The sequence below is a fragment of the Leopardus geoffroyi genome, chromosome D1 (assembly GCF_018350155.1).
Source record: "Leopardus geoffroyi isolate Oge1 chromosome D1, O.geoffroyi_Oge1_pat1.0, whole genome shotgun sequence".
Classification (NCBI taxonomy): domain Eukaryota; kingdom Metazoa; phylum Chordata; class Mammalia; order Carnivora; family Felidae; genus Leopardus; species Leopardus geoffroyi.
In genome coordinates, this window is record NC_059329.1 from 70,131,654 (window position 1) to 70,145,690 (window position 14,037).

Sequence of the window (14,037 nt, forward strand, 5' to 3'; positions counted from 1 at the left end):
GCTCTCTCCAAGTTTTATTTTGTACTGCTGTGTTTGACATACATAAAGAATTTATTTTTATTGTACATCTTATTTTTAAACTGAATTTATAATTTTACAATCTTAAACATCTAGTAGAGATAAACTCATTGGATTAGTAAACCCAAGTAGAAAAAGTTGTATGTCTTCATTATGTTTAATGTTTACAACTCTGAAGACATGATTGTTTTTATTAAACCAACTAGCTTTTATTTACCAAAAATTGTTCTAGATCTTGTGAACTTGAAAAACACTTGGGTTAGTTTCTGTATTTCTGAGTTTTGGGTATACTTAATTTATACAAGTGCTTATTTCTTTTTACCTGACTAAATAGAGCTCTTTTACAAAGTAATTTTGGCAATATCATATGAAGGTAGAAAAATATCATATTACATAACATATACACCTAGACACAGACATGCAAAAAGAGATCTTAGAGTTTTCATTTTAAATCTCAGCCATAAGTTAGATATAAACTCAGAAACATAAAACTTACTAACTTATATGAGAGTTATCTTTGCCTTGTCAATTTTTTAATTTGCTCTTCCTATCAGTATCAAGAGGCCGTTTGTTTAGGGATGAGAGCTCTGTGAAAAATCTTTTTAAAAAAGATAAAAGTCTAAATATTCAAGAGTATACTGTCTTTTTATTAAAAAAATTTTTTTTAACGTTTTATTTATTTTTGAGACAGAGAGAGACAGAGCATGAACGGGGGAGGGGCAGAGAGAGAGGGAGACACAGAATCAGAAACAGGCTCCAGGCTCTGAGCCATCAGCCCAGAGCCTGACGCGGGGCTCGAACTCACGGACCGCGAGATCGTGACCTGGCTGAAGTTGGACGCTTAACCGACTGCGCCACCCAGGCGCCCCTATACTGTCTTTTTAAAATGAAGTATAATTGACATACAATGTTGTGTTATATTAGTTTCAGAGGTATTTTGATTTAACAATTCTATACATTACTCAGTGCTCACCATCAGTGTAGATACCACCTATCACTATACACTATTACAATATTCCCTATGCTGTGTTTTTCATCTCCATGCCTTATTATATAACTGGAAGTTTCTACCTCTTAATCCCTTTTGCCACTCCTACTCCTATCTCCCCTCTGGTAACCACCAGTTTGTTCTCTTCATTGAAGGGTCTGTTCATTTGTTTTGTTTTCTAGATTCCACATATAAGTGAAATCACATGGTACTGTATTTCTCTGTTTGACTTAAGTCAGAAAATATACCTATTTGAATCAAAAAACAGTATTCCTCTTTATGGTTTAAAATCAGTAAGCCTGGGGTGCCTGAGTGGCTCAATAGCTTAAGCATCTGACTTCAGCTCAGGTCATGATCTCATGGTGCATGAGTTCAGGCCCAGTATCAGGCTCTGTGCTGACAGCTCAGAACCTGGAGCCTGCTTTGGATTCTACGTCTCACTCTCTCTCTGCCCCTCCCCCACTTGCGCTATGTCTCTCTCAAAAATAAACATTAAAAAAATTTTTTTTAAATCAATAAGCCTTTTATCCCTTAACCATAGACATAAGAGGAGTCCCCAAAGAGTGCAAAAGATGCAGCCCTCCCCAAATCCAGTAAGTTCATTCCCAGAGTCAGCTTAAGAACGCAGACTTTCATTGTCACAGGCTTAAGGTAAGAACAGTGTTTATGAACCTGGTGTCTCTTGTTATCTGTGGGAAGATGAGATGCTTCCAACTATAGACCAGCTAATTTGTGTATTGGGTGGTTGACATTAGGATGAGAGTTTCCTAACACTAATGAAGGTGAGGCAACAAGCCCCCTCATGGACAGGGACCTCTCATTAAGACAACCTTCCTTAGGAGCTGGTAATGTTGGACAAAGAGAATGCTGCTTGTCATTTTGCGTCTTGGGTTGCCAGCCTGTTTGTCTGGTTACCTGACTCAAGCCAACACTTGTACCTTCCAGCTGGTGGAGAACTAAAGCCAAGCTCTGAAGACAGAACAAGATGAAAGGAATACCCCATCTTACGATTTTTCCCCCTTATGATAAACACCCCAAAAGACAGACAAGGAAAACAAAGACTAGCAACCTATGGATAATATCAATGGGTAACCAGGACCAAACTTACAAGAGTCACAATTCAAAGAACTAATTTTTATAAATGTTTTTATCCTGTCAATCTTTCTTCCTTCCTTCCTTTCTTTTTCTTTCTTTCTTTTTAATAATCTCTATATCCAACATGGGGCTTGAACTCACAACCCTGGGATTAAGAGTTGCATGTGCTACTGACTGAGCCAGCCAGGCACCCCTGCCAATCTATATTTAGAGAGAAAAAAAGATGCTTTTATTATTCTTGTTTTGGCTGGGCCTATAGGCAGAGATCTGAGATACTGGTATGTGTAGCATATGTGTTTCTGGGTTTATTCCTACATGTTTTCTCAGTAATACATGGTATTTCTCTTTAGGTTGTAAACTTTTTTTTTTTTTTTTTTTTAAATTTTTTTTTTTTTTCAACGTTTATTTATTTTTGGGACAGAGAGAGACAGAGCATGAACGGGGGAGGGGCAGAGAGAGAGGGAGACACAGAATCGGAAACAGGCTCCAGGCTCTGAGCCATCAGCCCAGAGCCCGACGCGGGGCTCGAACTCACGGACCGCGAGATCGTGACCTGGCTGAAGTCGGACGCTTAACCGACTGCGCCACCCAGGCGTCCCGTAAACTATTTTTTAATAGGTTTAAATTATTTTTGTTTGGTGTAATTTACCTTTGTTTACAGAACGGTGTTTCTATAGCAAGGATCAAAAGCACATACAGGTATTTTATATTTGAATAAAATTACAAGGCAGTTGATTGCAATATATATGGCAGCCCGATTCTCAGGGCTCTTGCTGAAAGATGGGGAAAGCATTTGAATGAATGATTACTTTCTTTGGTATTACTACATTTTACAGGTTAGACTCTGGGCAAAATCCTTCATCACCTTTTGTGGAGACTATTACTCACTCTTTGTAGATATATGAATTCTTTGGATCCATTTAACAATGATGGTGCACCGAGGGACACTGGCCAATCCAACAACATGCCCTCCCCGTGAGTTTGTACCATGTTGGAGAGTGAGCCATTGTTTTAATTTTAAGTCCTCCTTCAGAAAGCCCATCTTGGGGGGCCTGTGGTGGGGAGCGTCTCTGCTGGAGGTGCATGTTACATACACAATGACTTTAATCAAATGAGATGCCTTTATGCTCTCAAACCTAAAGTTATTTTTGAATTTCATAATGTACTCATTCAGCAATTACTTAATTTCTTCATGTGTTTTCCTCAGAACTAATAGTTTGTATCTATCTATCTATTGAAAAGAATCAAGATGTTTGCACAGAAACTAAAAAATCTGCAGTGAAAGTATTCTCCAGAAATAGTGTCTGAATTGCACATGCCGATAAATCTCAGCAGTGGTGAACTTAGTTCTTCTTCTGAGAATATGCCCCTCAATTCCCTAGGCTGGGCTCGATCCTCTTTATATATATTCCCTCACCCTGAATTATATAGGAATGATCCATTTGAGGTCTTATACCCTATGCTCTATGGAAAAATACTGTCTTACCTGACTTTACACGCCTAGTTCTGGGACAAGTACTTTAAACCAAGGCATTTATCTGAATTGAACCGCTTAATGACTCAAGTAGTAAATATGAATCATGTAATCTGTTTTGCTGCCGGTGCGTGCTCTTTCACAAGCTAGAATTTGGCCCACAGGTCTTATGTTTGTTCTGGAAAGGTGGTTATTGACCCATTTGTAACAAGTGTTTCACGTTGGCCCGGCGATTTCACAATTCTGCTTCTGGACTGGGTTCTAGGCACACACCATCTGGCGTCACCTATGGGAATGCTTCATCCCTGAGGGCAAGCGGCTTGTTGGCTTCGTGGTCCTGGGCCCTCCTGCGGGAATGACTGTACCTGGCGCGCTGGGCTGGTCGGTGAGCTCCTCCAGGGCAGAAGCCATGGTATTTCAATGAAAATTTCCTGGGTTCGGAGCTCTGGTCGGCCACAAAGTAGGCAGCTCGGTAAATTATTGCAGTTTCCAACTAGGTGAGGCAGAATGGGTGCTTTGGGGCCACCAACGGGGCCAGGCACTGAAATAAGCCCTACACCCTCAAAGAAAAATCACTCGGAACCATCCTCGCGCATCCTGAAGTATCAACCCGTGCGCGCTAAGTCTCTGTGCCCAGAGCTTTCACTCATTTAAAATTCTCAACAATCCTTTTCTTTTTCCTCCTCTGATTTGCAGTTTTTGAACGACGGCTGGCTAAATCCTAGTGAGACTGTTGATACCGCGGGAGTCTCACCGCCATGGGAATGTTATTACAGTTATTCTCACAATCCTTTTATTTATTTATTTTTTATAAAAGAGGGATTATACAATATTCTATATTAAAGTGTCGTGAGTGCACTAACCTGAACTGTACGGCTGGGTACATTTTTACATACGGATACCACCCAGATCGAGAGACAGAACGTTTCCAGCTCCCCGCAGGTTCCCTTGTGCCCCTCCCATCCCCCTGAGGTAACCGTTACTCAACTTCTCTCACCAGCGGGAAGTTTTGCACTGCGGCCTGATTTGGTCCACGGGGCTGGACGAGGCGCACGCTCTGCTCGCTCCCTACAAAGCATCGCGCCGAGGTTCCGGGAGTCCACCACCGAGCGACAGCTCCCGGCTCACAGACCCCGCGTAGGCGGTGCGGGAGCACGCCACAATGGCCGCCCGCGCTCCCCGCACGGGCCTCGCCTTATTCTCCAACCCTTCCAGCGGGTACCTCTCCCGCGCCACCGCCAGCCGGGTGTGGCCCTGGGCGCGACCCGCCGGAACGCTAGCGGCCAGAGAGGCGCTCCTGAGCCCGGGATGTGGGGCGCGCGCCCATTGGCTGAACTTTCCTGCTTGGGCCGGCCGGCCGCAGAGCCCGCCTCCCGGCCCTCTTTCGGCGCTCCCATTGGCCGTTCGCGTCCCACCCGCGCCCGCTCCCGCCCCCAGCCCGCCCAGATGGAAACAGGGTTGAGGGGGTGGGAGGCCGAGGCGGGGAGGGGGGGTCGAGGTATCCTCCCGGTAAGGGGGCGCGAGAGACAAGACAGGCCAATCCGGACAAGACGTGGAAAAGAGGCTCCGCGCCAGCCAGTCACATCGCGAGGTCCGGGTCGGGGAGGCTGACGCGAGTGCGGGCCGCAGCCAATGGGCGTGCCACTACCCGTCCGCTCTTCAGCAGCCGGTCGGGGGTGGTGGAGGAGCGAGTGAGGAGAGCGCGACGGCGGCGGAGACATCGCTGGACGGCCAGGGGGAAAGCGAGGCCCGAGCCTCTGAGTCTAGGTGAGAGGCAGCGACGCCGGGCGGGAGAGGCGAGCTGCGGGCTCCTCCTCGCCTGGCCCGGGCCGCGGCTGCGGGAGCCGGGGCGGCAGGCCGCCGGAGGCGACACCCGCCGCCCCGCCCCGCCCCCGCCCCCACCCTGGGCCGCCCGCTGCCGGGGGCGCCCGCCTGTCTCCGTCCTGATGGTCTGAGCGCGGCTGGGACGGGGCCGCCGCCTTCCAGACTGCCGGGCTGGCGAGCGGGGACGCAGGGAGGGGCCTGGTTTGCAGCCGCCGAGCCTTGGGGGCTCAGTCTGGTGTGGGGAGGCCGCATAGAAGTGGCGAAGGTGGGGGGGGGCGGATAGTTAACGGAGGAGCGGGCTCTTGTGCTCCAGGGGGGCAAAAGAGGCCTGTGATTGAAGGATTTTCTGGTCCGACGAGGAAGAAAGTGATGGGGAAAGGGTGATGCTCAGAAAAGGGTGCCCGGGGAGAAGGTGCGGAACCGGGGAAAGTGACTGGCCTTTTGGAAGTAGGCATTGATAGAGGGTGGGGGGAAATCAGCTGGGAGTGAAGGGAGGTAGGGTTTGTTTGTTTCTGTTTTTGTTTTTTGGAAGGTTAAGATCTCTGGACAGACCGGGACACGTGGGTTTGGAGTAAGAGGCACCTACTCCAACCGGAAGGTCCCTGAGAAAAAGGTTTTAGGTGAGGTGTGGATGGAGGCTGTTTAACTAGAAGGCGTTAGGTGGCCAGTTAGGAGAAAGTATACAAGGAACAGATGAGGTAGGCTTATGTATGATAGCTAAAAGGTGTGGATCTTTTATCACTAAGTGAGCAAGAATAACTGATTTTTTGGGAGAGACTGGAGAGTGTCTCAGGTAGGAGTTAGTCAAGCCAGGTTTATAGGTTCATTCTCTACTCATCGTGGGCCAAGCACTCAGACTTAACTCTCACTACTGACGCTGATTGTGCCCCCCACCCCCACCCATCCCCACCATCCTGGGACAGTTCATCTGATTGTTTTGCCACTGCAGCACACAAACTCACCCTGTCAAAAGTAAAGGCACAAATATTGTTTGCTTTCGATTGGATGGCAGTGCGGAATCGTTTAATTTCATGTTTAAAAAAAATTAGACCATGTTGGTTTAAAGCATGAAGATACTTTCAGAAAATCTGCTCTGTAGGGGAATTTAACTATCTTGTTGGACGCATGTAATACAGCATAAAAATGATGCAAGATCTCTTACAGTAACAGTGCCAATTAACACATAAGTACAATTCTGTTACTGTAGGATCAACCAGTTCCACGCAGTAGAATTTGATTAGGTATCATGCTTGTTGGGAGGTTTTTAGCCTTGGGAAGAGTTTTGTACCTAAGTAGGTTCAACGTTTTTTTTTCACTTAGAGGAAAGAAACACATGGTATGTGTGTGTCACTACTGCTGCCTTTCTGTTTGATGCCTTTGGGAATTTTTATTTGTGGGATGTGGGCAGAGGTTGGGGGCAGAGGAGAGGTAGAAGAAAAGAAAGCGGCCCACTGCCACATGTCCAGAAAATTTAAACGGCCTCGAGGAGGTGATAAGCACCGAGATGTAGTTTCTGCTTGAGGATAGGACAGAGATTTGTGAACAGTTTAGCACTTCTTGACAGACATGAAGTCCCAAGGACGGAAACCAAAGAGAGCATATGTTGTATACGATAGTTCCTTCTTAGCCAGCTCAACAAAGCATCATAGCTAATGGACCATTCTTTAGGAAGTAGAAATAATTTTGTGGAAGAAATTTCTTGGTATTGCTATTCACTGATCACATTTTACCCTTAGGATGACAGAATACCTAAGTGCTGAGGTGCTGAGGTGACTCGGGGCAAAGAAGTAATCTGAGTGGTATGGAGTTAATCAGGGAAGGTTTCCAGGAAGGGGTGAGTTTTGAGACACCTTTTGAAGAGTTTGGATATGGGTTATTGGAAGACTTGAGGATGACATTCAAGAAGTTTGGACAAGCTGTAAGCAACTGTGGATGAGAATGACACATAAAAAATGGATTTTAAGGAGGATGGAACATTTGAATGAAGATTTAAGTGTGGAGATCAATTAAGTCTGTGGTTGTAGCTTAGTTTTATAAATAATGGTTCTGTATGGTGGTTAGGAGAGAAGAATTGGAATAGTTGACGATGGGGGTGCCTGGGTGGCTGAGTCCGTTAAGCTCCTGACTCTCGATTTCGGCTCAGGTCATGATCCCAGGGCAGTGGGATCTAGCCCCGCATCAGGCTCCATGCTGAGTGTGGAGCCTGCTTGGGATTCTCTCTCTCTCACTCCTTCCCTCCCTCCCTCCCAGTGTCCCCCTCTCCTGCTCGCTCACTCTCTCCAAAAAAACTAAAAAAAAAAAAAAGAAAAAAGAAAACCAATAGTTGATGATGGATTGGAGACGGGTAGTAAGGGAAAGAGCATGAAAATATTTTTTTGATTTTTGTGGTAAGAGAATATGTTGAAAATAAGTTGGGTTATTGAGAGGTAGATTTGGTGTTCAACCAAAAAATAATCAGGAACATTTTTGAGTCCTATACTAGATTATGTTGATAATAATAGCAAAATTTAGTGGGTGCTACTTTGTGCCAGACGCTGTTTTGAGCTTTCCGAGTATCATCTTCCTTTGATTATCCCTGTTTTTTAGATGAGGGAACTGAGATTCAGAGAGATTTAATTTGCCTGATGCCACACAGCTAATAAGTGGCAGGTCAGTATTGACAAAGTCAATCAGTAAATTTTAACTGAGCATATGTTTCATGCCAGGCACTGTGTTAACTGTTGGAGGTTCACAGTTGACAAGCAAATCTAAAGGTCAGGCCTGGGCCATTTTATTTTATTAAAAACAAATTTTTTTTTAACATTTATTCAGTTTTGAAAGACAGAGAGAGACAGAGTGTGAATGGGGAAGGGGCAGAGAGAGGGAGACACAGAATTTGAAGCAGGCTCTAGGATCCAAGCTGTCAGCACAGAGCCTGATGTGGGGCTCGAACTCACTGACGGCAAGATCACGACCTGTGCTGAAGTCAGCTGCTTAACCGACTGAGCCACCCAGGCACCCCTGGCCTGAGCCATTTTAAAATAAATTGTCAGGAATTAATAGAAGAGAGACAGTGAAGGGAGAGAAGAAGAGGAGTTGGAGAGACTTTTGTAGATAGTGAAGAATATACTGTTTTGGAAAACTTAGGATAGAAATAGAGAAAGTAGTCAACAACATGTGTAGCTGAGAGACTCTGACGAACCATTGAGTTAAGTCAGGAAAAAAGTTATGTGAATTTAGTCTCAAAAACCAGAATGAAGATACTAAGGTATAAGCTGGTAGTTACTCATATTTAGTGGCAAGTTATTCATATTTAGTGGCTCTATACAAACTTAAAATATGGTGTACAGATTCATAGGAAAGATGTTGGTATGTTCCTTTCTAATATTTTAATCTTTGGCTGGTAAGATCACGGGTGGCTTAAAAATGCTCATATTCTTTGTATTTTCCCAGTTTAAGTAAATGGGCGTTACTTAATATATGGGGGGAAAAGTCATTCTACTGGAATGAGCTAATAGGAAATATGTGGGTGAGCTAGTCTGAACTATGTTTCGGACAGAGGAAAAGATGGCCTTATTTCAGTGTATACTGCTGCATGTGAGATACTTTGGTAGATACTTTCCTGTCTTGGAAGTGACTAGACACATCCTGAAACTGTACGAACTGAAAGATGGCATTTGTTTAATCTGAGGGATCAGGTTACTAAATCACCTTGAGGCTTGGAGATACGGTCTTGGCTCTTCTGAACTCTGAATGTTGTTCTTTTAGTGTTTAATACATGAATTTAAGGTTAAACAAAGCAAACCACTCACTTGAGTGAATCATTTCAACTGTGTCTTTTGGACTTTACACCCTTTCCTCTTCGCACACATTGGTTCTGTAGTTCCTCTCTTCTAGTGGGGTTGTAATGGGCTTAGAGTTTCAGTTCAGTAAGACAATATGAAAGTGCTGAATTTACATGTAACCCCAATTTAACTTAAAATTTGTCATTGTTTTCTGTTCCCAATTTAAAGAAGAAAAGAGATGAATTTCAAGACAATAAAATGAGCTTTTCTTATCAAATAATTATTCAAAAGCAAACTAGTAGGATTTGCCCCAGGATCAGTACAGGTTTATTCCGATCTCTGCAATGGAGATGGAAGAATCTTATAAGTCAAGAAGAACAGGGTCTAGTTTTTAGTTTAATTTGGCTCATAGGGATCATGGGAGGAAATATAATATTTCATCTGGGTACTGTACTGTTCCTTTACATAAATTATTACCTTTAGCTCTCATGCAGTTCTTCAAAGTGGATAGCCTATTACAGATGAGAGAATGAGGCTCAGAGAAGTTACTAAGTAACTTTCCAAAGGTTGGAGAGCTAGGAGGAGAGCTGAGATTCAAACCTTGCTTTGTGAAACTCCACATCTCATGCATGTAAGATCAAGGGCAAGAAATACTTACTTATATTAATAACTACAATTGAAAAAAATGCCACATAGCCTTAGGTGTTCAGTAACTGTTACATTAGAAGATGGGACTGTTGCTCTGTGTGTTTGTCCTGTGACACTGGCTCTTAAATGATGGTGATTATTGTGTGTCTTTTAAGGGTGCATTATATTACCTTTAGAGGTGTATGTTTTCATATTTTAGTAGTTTTTTGAAATGAAGGTGTAATGTACAGAGTTTATTTTAAAATGTTTATATGGGGCGCCTGGGTGGCTCAGTCGGTTCAGTGTCCAATTTTGGCTCAGGTCATGATCTCAACAGTTTGTGAGTTTGATATTTTTGATATCCATGTCAGGCTGTGTGCTCAGAGCCTGGATCCTGCTCCGGATTCTGTGGCTCCCTCTCTCTCTGCCTCTCCGCCACTTGTGCTCTGTCTCTCTCTGTCTCAAAAACAAATAAACGTTAAAAAAATTAAAAAATAAAATGTTTATGCAATGGATACTATCTTTTTTTTTTTTAATTTGACGATCTAATTGTCTCTGTTAAATGGTTCATGGGACGCCTGGGTGGCTCAGTTGGTTAAGCATCTGACACTTGATTTTGGCTCAGGTCATGATCTCATGGTTTGTTAGTTTGAGCCCCACATAGGGCTCTGCACTGACAGCACGGAGCCTGTTTGGGATTCTCTGTCTTCTTCTCTCTCTGCCCCTCCTTCTCTCTCTCTCTCTCTCTCTCTCTCTCTCTCAAAGATTAATAAGCATTTAAAAACAAAACAAACCAAAAAAACAGAAAAATGATTCATGAATTGGACAGCACTCCATCTAATAAGTAGAGAGGGACTCCCAATGGCTACTGTGTCTTAAAATCAAATGTGTGTCTCAGAATTAAGGAAGAGTGGTATATGCATGTAGTCTGCATGTACATTGCCTTAGCAGTTTGCTGTGTGCATTTTCTTCTCATTTCCTTCCTCTACTTAGCTTATAACCTTTTTTCTTTTTAGCATGATATAATATATAGAACTGAAGTATATATTAATAATAAAATAGTCATTCTTTTTAGCTAATGAATATTATAGAAGAAAGTTCTTTGATGTGGAAAATTCAAATTGTACTGTGAATCAGCAGATCTGAGTTTTAATTTTGGTTTTGCTAGCAACTTGATGTGTAACTTGAGGCAAGTCATTTCCCCTCTCTGAGCTTTAGTTTCCTCATCTGTAAAATGGAGTGGGGAAGGGAACCTTTAGACTTGTCCAGCCTGAACAAACTGTATGCCCTCTGTTTAATTAAAAATGTGGGTGCTTTAGATCTCTTTTTAAAAACTATAGTAGCTTTTTACTATTTTTTCTTTCACTTCATCCCTTTGCATTCTCTCCTTGCCCTTTTTTCCCATGGATCCTTGAGAGTACTATTAGCTTCTCAGTGTATTAGAGAGGATGTGTTATTTTTGATATCCTACATTTACTAAGACAGGGTATTTGAGAAAGTAGTAGGTACTTAGTAAATAGTTAAAAGTGAATATATGTTTTGTCTGAGTTTAATCAAAGAATTATTTAAATAAAGTATCGCACAAAAGCTGTTAAAGTTTCATTGAAAGTTCTGTGTAAATAATGAAATGTGTTTTGAAGTAAATTTATCTACTCTCCACTGGGCAGATGTACAAAGACGAAAACTATTGGACCTGTCTTTGACAAGTGCTGTGTTCTAGTAGAAGAAGGAATCTCCTTTAAACTTTGTATTACGGAAAGTTGCCAACATAAAATGCACATCACCAATTTTAAAAATTATAAACCGGTTTTTATTTTGAAGCAAATCCCTACACATTTTTACCAGTTATTACTAAACAGCATGGTGAGTGTAAAAATAGACATGCTAATCTAAGTGAAGTGGAAATTGTTCATATAAATTGTTTATATTTTGAGACTTGTATATTATACTGTGCTAAGCAGGGGAAATTATATAAAATCTGTAATTCAGGAGTAATGACTGAGTATATGTATATAAAACAGAATGTGGCAACATGATATCATATACCAAAATTGGTGATAGAGATTCTAAATGAGAGATGACATTATTTCTGAATGAAAGTAGGATTTAGACAAGGAGAAAGAATGTTAGGGGGTGAGATGAGGGTGATCACCTGGAGAAAGCATGTAGTTAGAAAAATCTAACTTTAGCTTCATAGAAAAAGTCCCATCTTTTAAAAAAATGTTTATTTTGAGGGAGAATGAGAGTGCACGCGTGTGCACGTGTGAGGGGGAGGGGCAGAGAGAGGGAGAGAGAGAGAATCCCAAGCAGGCCCTTCACTCTCAGTGCAGAGCCCAATGTGGGGCTCAATCTCACGACTGAGATCATGACCTAAGCTGAAATCAAGAGTTGGTTGCTTAATTGACTGAACCACCCAGGCACCCCTAAATCTGTATCTCTTTATATCTTTTAGAACCCTACGGCATGTTATTGACATACTTAGATCTTAAATCAGTATTTGAAAAAAGCCAATTTCTGTATTACAAACATGGACACACTTCTTTATGACCGTATCACTGTCTGTCTGGTGAATTATTTGACATGTTCCATTAAAAAGCCTTCTGAGTATCTTAGTACCTCATGTGTTAATGGGTCCATTTTATCTAGAATGTTTGTGTGTGTGTGGCATCAGCTTTCAAATATAAATCACTTTGAGATTGTAAATGGTGGCTTGTATGTGTGTGTTTAAATGTTAATCGTTTGACAGTTTTTAGATTACTTTGAAATATCTAGTTTATATCATTCTTGTCTTTTATGGAATTTTTGCCAGAAATGTTGGCATGACAGTCATATGAGAAATCCTTGCATTTAAGGAATTTTTACCATTATATATTATTATTTTGGAGTATTGACTTAAATACTTTGAAGTATTAACTGAGAATAAAATCTTAAAATATGTTCCATAATGCAGAGATTTTTAGCCAAAGGTCATGAACCTCTTTGAGCATCTCCTCAAATCTTTGTGCTTTAGCCTCAGAAAAATAAACAGTAATCCCCCCTTGTCCATAGTTTCGCTTTACATGGTTTCAGTTACCCATGGCCAACCTCGGTCTGGAAGCAGATGATCCTCCTTCTGACATATCAGAAAGTCAGTAGCAGCCTAATACTAAGTCACGGTGCCTACACCATTTACCTCACTGCATCTCATCATGTAGGCATTTTATCATCTCACATCATTAGAAGTATGATAAAATATTTTGAGAGAGACCACATTCACATAACTTTTGTTACAGTATATTGTTATAATCGTTCTATTTTATCATTATTGTCAGTCTCTTATGTGTCGAATTTATAAATGAAATTTATCATAGGAATATATGTATATATAGGAAAAAACAGTATGTGTAGGGTTTGGTGCCATCTGTAGTTTCAGGCATCCACTGGGGGTCTTGGATGTATCCCCTGCAGGTAAGGGGGGATTACTATACTATACATGCATACTTAGTTTTTCATATAATTCTAATAAGACTCTCAGAACTCATTCAAATACCCTTACAGGTTTATGGATTCAGTTTAATAAACCATTCTATAATGTATAGGCAAAAGCATACTGCTAAAATTCAACTCAAATTTGTTTCTGTGTGTACTGCTCACCTTTTACAAGCAAATATTTTTCATATTTGAGTGATAAAAATTGTGAAACTCATTATACATATGCCTAATTAAAAAAAAAATAGACCAGTCCTTTTTTTTTTTTTTAAGATTTTATTTTTAAGTAATCTCTTCACCCAATGTGGGGCTCAAACTCACAGCTTCGAGATCAAGGGTTGGATGCTCTACCAACTGAGCCAGCCAGGTACTCCCAAAATATACCAATTCTTAGCTGGATTCTTGGGGAAAAATAAACTATCGCCAGCATAATACATATGTTGAATGATTTTACCAAAGATTTTGGAATACGTGTTTGGTACTTCCTATAATAGCTCCTGATGAGGGAAACAAAGGCAGAGAAATGTAGCTTAAATTAAATCCCCTTGCAGCTTGCAGTCCACTGATAAACACCTGAAACATGCAGAGCATGATCTTCCTCAAAACAACTCATGGCTTCCTTACTTCCTTTATGTTTTTCTTTTATTAAACACTAAAAGTAACCTTGTCTTAATAGTAATTAGCCTCTCAAGATCCTGAAAGCCTTGCTTTCAAATTCCTTAGAGACTTAATGCTATCCCTAAACCCCCCTAACTTAAAAGTATATAATCAGTTACTCC

General features: G+C 41.7%; 1 protein-coding gene and 1 long non-coding RNA gene across 8 annotated transcripts in view; one reads left to right on the forward strand and one right to left on the reverse strand.

Annotated features, from left to right (window-relative positions):
• The window catches only part of LOC123601405, a 32,345-nt gene extending 27,432 nt beyond the window's left edge, over positions 1 to 4,913 (reverse strand). Inside the window, exon 1 of one of the 2 annotated variants that reach the window (XR_006714094.1) lies at positions 4,573 to 4,913. This is a non-coding gene — a long non-coding RNA (uncharacterized LOC123601405). Of the gene's footprint in view, positions 1 to 4,563 lie in introns of both variants that reach the window. The other variant, XR_006714093.1, reaches the window with a different exon arrangement.
• A 107-nt stretch (positions 4,914 to 5,020) lies between these two features.
• Positions 5,021 to 14,037, forward strand: part of FAR1 (fatty acyl-CoA reductase 1) — a 78,110-nt gene continuing 69,093 nt past the window's right edge. For 2 of the 6 annotated variants that reach the window (XM_045484596.1, XM_045484600.1), the window contains exons 1-2: positions 5,204 to 5,342; positions 7,136 to 7,233. The gene's annotated coding sequence lies outside the window, so the exon portion shown is untranslated. Of the gene's footprint in view, positions 5,343 to 7,135; positions 7,234 to 14,037 lie in introns of all 6 variants that reach the window. The other 4 variants (XM_045484598.1, XM_045484601.1, XM_045484595.1 and 1 more) reach the window with 3 other exon arrangements.